Here is an 8,288-nt window from a genome sequence, read left to right as displayed (position 1 = left end):
CTCCTCTCCCTGTTCGGGCGGCGCTCGGCGGTCGTCGTCACCGGCCTACTAGCTGCCACCGATCCATTTTTCCTTTTCGTTTGCGTCTGTCTGTTTTATCACATCTGTGTTCATTTAGTTGATTTCGATGGGTTTATTTACACCCCACTGCCTGCTAGTCTTTTGTGCGGGATTGTTCAGTGTTACTTTGTTAGGGGTGCGTGTATGCACCACAGGGTTTTCTTTGCTCACGGTAATGTTACCGTTTTGATTTATTAGTCTAGGAGTATTAATTTCTCCTCCGTGTGTTGCGTTTCTTCCCTGTGTGTGGCGACTTCGTTTTAGCGTGTTTTCCCACATGTTGTTTGTTTGGGGCTCCTTTAATAAACGATTGTGCCACTGGAACTTCCTTGCTCTCCTGCTCCTGATTCCTGCACCTCCCTCCTACTAGGAGGTACGTAATATTACCAAGGTGACTGAATGTTCCTGAGTGGCCTAGTTAGTTTTGACTTAAATTGGCTTGACAATCTATGGTAAGACTTGAAAATGGCTGTCTAGCAATTATCAACAACCAACTTGACAGACCTTGAAGAATTATTTTAAATAATAATGTGCAAATATTGTACAATCAAGGTGTGCAACACTCTTAGAGAATTGCCCAGAAAGACATTGTAATCGCTGCCAAAGGTGCATGTATTGATGTATTGCATGTAGCATGTAGCATGTATTGATTCAGGAGAGTAAATAAGATATTTCTGTATTTCATTTTCAATTTTCCAACATTTCTAAAAGCATGTTTATACTTTGCCATTATGGGGTATTGTGTGTAGATGTCAAAGGGAGCAATACTTTTAAACTTTGCAATCAATGGTTTTTGTATGGCTTACATTTTAAAGTGAAAAATGGAGTCTCAACTTCACTCTGTTACCATGGAGACTGTAGCATTTATACAACTGACAACATCTGAACCAGTCCAGCAGAGATTACTCAAGATTTTTTCTGATGGTCTATATTTTTTTACTTTGTTAGTCAGCTACTGACCTCATACCCATTGTTGTGAAGTACCACAACAGAGGGTATAGGAAACCTTGGTCTTGGAGTTCCACGGTTAATTCAGGTTTTTTACAGTTCACCTTTACATTACATTACATTTAAGTTATTTAGCAGACGCTCTTATCCAGAGCGACTTACAAATTGGTGCATTCACCTTATGATATCCAGTGGAACAACCACTTTACAATAGTGCATCTAAATCTTTTAAGGGGGGGGGGTTAGAAGGATTACTTGATCCTATCCTAGGTATTCCTTAAAGAGGTGGGGTTTCAGGTGTCTCCGGAAGGTGGTGATTGACTCCGCTGTCCTGGCGTCGTGAGGGAGCTTGTTCCACCATTGGGGTGCCAGAGCAGCGAACAGTTTTGACTGGGCTGAGCAGGAACTGTGCTTCCTCAGAGGTAGGGGGGCCAGCAGGCCAGAGGTGGATGAACGCAGTGCCCTTGTTTGGGTGTAAGGGCCTGATCAGAGCCTGAAGGTATGGACCTGGGAGGCCAGGTAGGTATATTCAATTCAATACAACTGCATTTATCACTCCAGGGGCAATTAAGAAAGGCAAGCCAGTTACAAGTACAGTATCACAATCAACACCACACCCTCCAAATAAAAAATACAATACACAACATAACTCATTCCCCAATACAATACACCCCCCCCCCCCAAACAATACATAATATACAATCATGTATTCATTGGTGGAATTCAGCCTGGTTGGAACTAAATACTGCTGTATCTGTGGTACACTAGGACCAGGGTTGCCTATAGGCAAATCGTCTAAAATGTGTGCCACAACTGTTTGCCAGTTTTTTTGGTAAGGGTACCTCTGCGCTACAGCATACATCCAGTTAATTTGACATGATGACTTAAACTGTTCCTCTGCTGTCCATATCCATTTACAGGAAGTCCCTGTCTTTTGTGGAAAACAGAATCCAGAGAGACCACTAGAGTAGTCCTGCTAAGTGCGTTGGCATTGTGCTAATGGACTCTATCTCTGTCATATATATTCATTCATACTAAGTGGGCTTTGTGTAAAAAGGGAAAAAAAACAAGGCAGAGGCTGATTTAATTCCATGCTCGAAAAAATACAAAAAGTTCCAGTGCAATAAAGTGAAAAACAAAAAGCGAAAATACATTTCAGAGTCTGTGCCATCTTCCGTACAATCACCGATTATGGCATAGAAGCGGAAACAATTCTCTATCTTTTGTTCAGTACTTTATTGCACTTTTTATATACTTTCGGGCATGACATTAAATTAAGAATATTCTTTGGCATCTCTGCCTCCTTGGTTTTTCCTTTTTATGGTTTGAGTGCAAGTACAGTGCATTTGGAAAGTATTCAGACCCCTTGACTTTTTCCACATTAAAAAATATATATTTTGGAATAAGGCTTTAACGTAACAAGATGTGGAAAAGGTCAAGGCGTCTGAATGCACTGTACAATCTGAACTATAGTACTTACAGTACTGTACGCATCAGCCACCTATCATGTAAGCCTGGGCGCAGACCCTCATACTGTTTCTCCTTGATGGTCTGGCTTCCCATATAAGTGCTTGGGACAATTTGTACAAGTAGATGCTATCTAGTATCATTGTTTGTTATCAACACAGTTGTAATGAGTATGATGGGAGACAGAGTGCTGGTTTATTTAGTACAGGACCACAGGAGGAGGCAGGTAGCATGGTCCAGGGACAGGCAGAAGGTCATGCACAGGGAACCCTAAAAGGCAAAGTACATGCAGGGAATAGGCAAAAGAACATTGTAAGTGAGGATGGCCAAAAACTAGGTTACTGTAATGCTTAGGCGTAGTGGAGGAGGAATCAGACGCAGGAAGCAGCGATACGGGTGATGGCTTTTTAATGTGCGACACAGCAAAACACCTGCCACCCCAAATAGCGAACTCAGCGCACACAAAAATCAAAGTGCCTCAAACACGGGACAAAACAGTGAGCGACAACCCACGCGCTAAATACAATACAGCGCGTAACAAAGCAACTAACAGATAAACAATCCCGCACAAAGAGCAGGCGGGCCAACTAGCTAATATAGCCCCGCTAATCAACCCAACTAAGGACAGGTGCGAACAATAACAGAATGGGGGAAACAAAAAGGAATCAGTGGCAGCTAGTAGGCCGGTGACGACGACCGCCGAGCACCACCCGAGCAGGAAGGGGGCGCCACCTTCGGTGGGAGTCGTGACAGATACACTGGAGGACTAATAAGGAAATAAACAGAGTTCTGGCTAGAATGTGGACAAAAATCAAACAATACCTCACAATGATGGGGTGCAAGGAACTGAACTAAATAGTGTATGTAAATGCATACAGGTGTGTGATCAGAATTCAGGTGATTGGGATCTGGAGAGTGAGCTGCGTTCAGGGGATCTATGTGTTTGAGAGTGGCTCACTAGAGTGATGGGGGGGGGGGGGGGTGAAGTCAGGCGCAGGAGACCACATATACGGAGTAGGGTGTTTATTATCCTAGTTCCAAATAAATCCAATAGAAAAATGAACAAGGAAAAACGTACCAGACAAAAAATAACAATGTCCACCTCAAAATGGTTGGAGCGCAGTCCAGCAACAAAATAAACGTCTTCTACAAAAATAATGTAGAAAACATAAACCCCACGACAGGCAACAAACGAACAATCCCGCACAAAAACCTAAACTCAGACAGCAAGACTAAATACCCCACTAATTACCTAACTCAAAACAGGTGTAACACAAAACCAAAGGAAAAGAGGATCGGTGGCAGCTAGTAGGCCCGCCAAGCGCCGCCCGAACAGGGAGAGGAGCCACCTTCCGTGGACTTCGTGACACAGACGTTACGACAGTATACAAAAATGTATGAATAAAATACACATTTCATGCAAGAACCACGTAAAATTAAATCAAGAACAAGTTGGAAAGAATGCTCAAAATATTTTCTCAGGAAAAGTTATTTACCCAGAACAAAACAAACACAAAAAGCATCATGACAGAATGCTCAATAGAGCAGTAACATTACATTCTGAGGACACCACAGAAAAGGCTCATGTGATTCAGTTTAAAGCAGTGATTACACATTATTCAAAAGAAAACATAAAAAAATGTCACATGCTGTCTCAGCATACGGGACCTTATAGTACTCTGTAGGTCATTCAATTAGTCCCTTCACGGCACCAACTACCCTACATTCGTACTCAGAGTTATTTGTACACCTGTGAAGACTCTTGCAACTTCCTAGCCATTCGAAAGATCTAAAGTATTTTATCTGTCTTGACTCAAAAGCAGCATTACCTTGTGACTGTTTAATAATGGTAACACAGGGTGTTAACACAACTCAATGGTTACTATATATCTGGACTCACACTATGACTTGTCTGCATCCCAAATGGCACCCTGTTCCCTACATAGCGCACTACTTTTGACCAGGGCCCATACAAATGGCACCCTATTCCCTACTTAGAGCACTATATTTGACCAGAATCCTATGGGCCCTGATCATAAGTAGTGCACTATGAAGGGGAATAGGGTGCCATTTGAGATGCAACCCGTGTCCCTATTCCTAGTGCTGTTGGAGTCAAACAAGCCTCCCACTCCTCCACTTTATGCATACTTATGTAACCATCCTCTGATCACTCTGCATCCTGCCACGGGGACAGCTGGTTGACATTACAGTTGCCCTGTAATGTGCTGTGAGCTTTTAGAGGTTCTCATTTCTCCGAAATGAATAATGTAGCAATCGTTATCCTGTGTGGCTCAATTGGTTGTGTGATCAATTCCAATTCCTGCATGGATCACATATACTGTAACTACAAAGTCTCTTTGGATAAAAACATATGCTAAATGGCATATATTACTATTTCTACTATCAGATTGCCAAATAGTCTGTGTTGTTCTAAAAGAGACATGTCCATCAGTTTGATTCAAAGTGGATGTATAAAATCCCCCAGTTTATATATAGTTAGTGAACTCATTACGTCATTCTGTGATAAACTCAGAGTAATAACGTGCCTGTGCACGTCGATGCAGCGAGGAAGTCTTTCATCTGACTGATCTTTCATCTCATAGAGCCCTAATCCCACCTCTGCCATCTGTTAGCCCCTATAGCTGACAAGAAGAGGGCTTCTTGGTTCTCCTTCCTGTTTTGCTCCTCTGATGGGTGCTTGGTAGCTCTCTGTTCTCACGTCGGAATATGCTAGAGCATGTTTGACAGCTTTTTTTTGCCAGGGATGAAATCAAAGCTGTCACATGTGACCTCCAAAACACATTATGCCTGAAGCTCTGTGTAAAAAAAAAGCATTTTACGTGGTCATAAGAATGTTATAACTTTGTAATCATATTTGAGAAAACTGTTAACTTCCAACTGTATATTTGACACACTAAAATACTCTTAAAAAAGGCTATTTAGTCATGAGAATGTTATTAAGTAAATTTCCAACTGTTTATTTGACCCACTATGTTCGAAACCCTGTGAAAAAGCCTATCGCTTAGTCCTGATAAGCATGTTACAACTGACAGCTTGCAAAGTATGATTACAGTTTAGTGTTTGCAGATCTGTGACCCGCTAGCACCGACCCCGGTTAGAAGGGAATAAGGCAACCTCAGAGTTACACAAAGATACTTTATTGACACACACACGGATGAAATCAACACGGAAAGGTAGTGGAAAGGTGGTGGTCCTGTAGAAGGAAATGAAAGGCAAGGAATATACCGTACATACGATATCACGAGAGGTGTAATAACGGTAATAATGGACTGTATAAGTGGCATATAATCCCTGAACATGTTTACACGTTACAAGCTATACAGAAGCAGCATGCATAATGTAACAATAATAACTAACTATTAAGAACAATTTATATGTAACGTGTGCGCCGGGAGTCGATGAGTGTTTTAATAAATAAACACAACATAATACAACACAAGAAACACGAACAACGCACAGACATGAAACAGAAACAGAGACGACTGGGGAAGAAACCAAAGGGAGTGATATATATTAGGGCAGGTAATCAAGGAGGTGATGGAGTCCAGGTGAGTGTCATTATGCGCGTAACACTGGTGACAGGCGTGCGCCATAACGAGCAGCCTAGTGACCTAGAGGCCGGAGAGGGAGCACACGTGACAGTACCCCATCCCCGGCGCGCGGCTCCAGTCGCAGGACGCCCACCAAGATGATGATCCCATGGATCAGGAGCGGACCGACCGGTCACCTCTGCTGAGGCGCGGGAACCTGTCGATCCGGCTGAGGCGCGGGAGCATGACGACCTAGAGCGTCGGAGAGCATACGTGACATAACCCCCTCCCCGGTGCATTCGGCTCCAGCCACAGAACGCAAACCAAAGGGACGATCCCGGGGTTCCGGAGTGGACCGGTCGCCTCCACTGAGGCGCAGAAACCTGATGAACCGGCTGAGGCGTGAGAGCCTGATGAGCCGGCTGAGACCTCCCCGGTTGCCATGGTCGAGGCATGGGAGCCCGTCGGGCCCGCTGAGGCAGGAGTAGCTCCGGTTTGGACAACAGGACCCGACATCACCTCCAACACCAAAACAAACACAAAAAAAAAACACTCCCTGATGCTTCCCTTTGTTGGGTCGTCATTCTGTAAAGTGTGCGCTGGGAGTAGGGAAGCAAGTTCAGGGAGTGAGTGTTTTAATAAATAAACACAACATAATACAACACAAGAAACACGAACAACGCACAGACATGAAACAGTGACGACTGGGGAAGAAACCAAAGGGAGTGATATATATTAGGGCAGGTAATCAAGGAGGTGATGGAGTCCAGGTGAGTGTCATTATGTGTGTAACACTGGTGACAGGTGTGCGCCATAACGAGCAGCCTGGTGACCTAGAGGCCAGAGAGGGAGCACACGTGACATTATACATGTCACACAAGTCACTTTGTGCATGCACACCATCCCACAAGTCTAAAGAGATGCTATTGAGTCCAGTTGTTTATGGGCAGCGACAGAGATGCTGCTCTCTGCCACTGCTTGAGGGAGACTGAGAGGAGGAGGCAGGAGTTGGAGATCTGGGACCCAAGCTGACTGCCTGCAATTGGCTGACCCCACGATGTGATAAGGCCCCTGGTAACCATGACCCCTAGCAAACAATCAGTGACCAGAGCCTTAGGTTCGAAGGGCCAGTTTTACGACCCCCTTGGCCTGCTTGGCTCCAGTGGTGGAGGGGAGCATTCTGCCAAAGTTAGAAAGTTAGAGTTTGTCTCTGAGAGGGCTGTGTGAATGAGATTGTGTGCTTAGAGTCACCAGCAGGGAATTTTTAACATTGTACATTGCCCTTCCCCCTGTGTGCATGTGTCCACTGCACTCTTCTCCAAGGCTGCCAATGCCTATTGCCTCTTGATCTCTCCACAGCAGACCTTCTCTCATCCTTTCATCCTCTACTCACTTCCAAGGATGTTTAAAGGATTTGTGGGATTTAGGACGCCTCTCCCGCCTCTTCCCCTATATTGGTGCCGTTTACACACACACCACAGACAGTAAATGCCTGAAATATTGATAAAACTGACAAAGTCCACAGGTGAGTCATGGCAGGTTTACAAAGTTGTTATTTAGCTTTAACTGTTCAACCACTCAGGTGTCAGCAATTCCAAGAAAATTGAGCTAACGCTTCGAATGCAGCCATGAGATTCGTATATAGTTGAGCCACACTGGAATGCCTGAGGATGAGGGTTCGAAAAGCAATAAACTTAACCCATGTGTGACTGGCTTATACTGGCTTTGTGTGATTCTCTTTCACTGTGACCTGCCATTGTTTAGCCTTGTGCGTGGGTTTGGTATGTTTTGCATGGGTTTCTAAGTTCTGTTCTTCAGCTGAGTTGCTTTTGCTAGCCACAGTAACCTATCAGTTGTGTGCTGTCTGTTTTATACAAAGAGTACCTTGTTTGAACCCCTTGGCACCCCTCGTAGTGTTGTACTAGTATTTCTTGCATTAACACATTAACACACAATGACTAATTATGTGGTTGTCTTACCTACCTTTGTTGAATACACTGGCTATAAGTTGCTCTGAATAGGTGCATCTGCTAAATGACCAAAATGACAACTGTAAAGTCTGGTTCAGGAGAATCACTCATGTGTCAATGTCATTATTATGTCTGACTTTAAAATCATTACTTTGTTTTTATCAAATCATTTATATTCAAATTATACATTCACGTTCAGTCGCCTCACAGTAGTCAAGATAACCCCCATCATAATACTGTGAGATATCTCCCTTTGTATTGTCACACAGAGCGGACAGGTGAACCCAAGAGC

The sequence above is a fragment of the Salmo salar genome, chromosome ssa16 (assembly GCF_905237065.1).
Source record: "Salmo salar chromosome ssa16, Ssal_v3.1, whole genome shotgun sequence".
NCBI classification, from domain to species: domain Eukaryota; kingdom Metazoa; phylum Chordata; class Actinopteri; order Salmoniformes; family Salmonidae; genus Salmo; species Salmo salar.
This window is presented reverse-complemented; position numbering follows the sequence as displayed.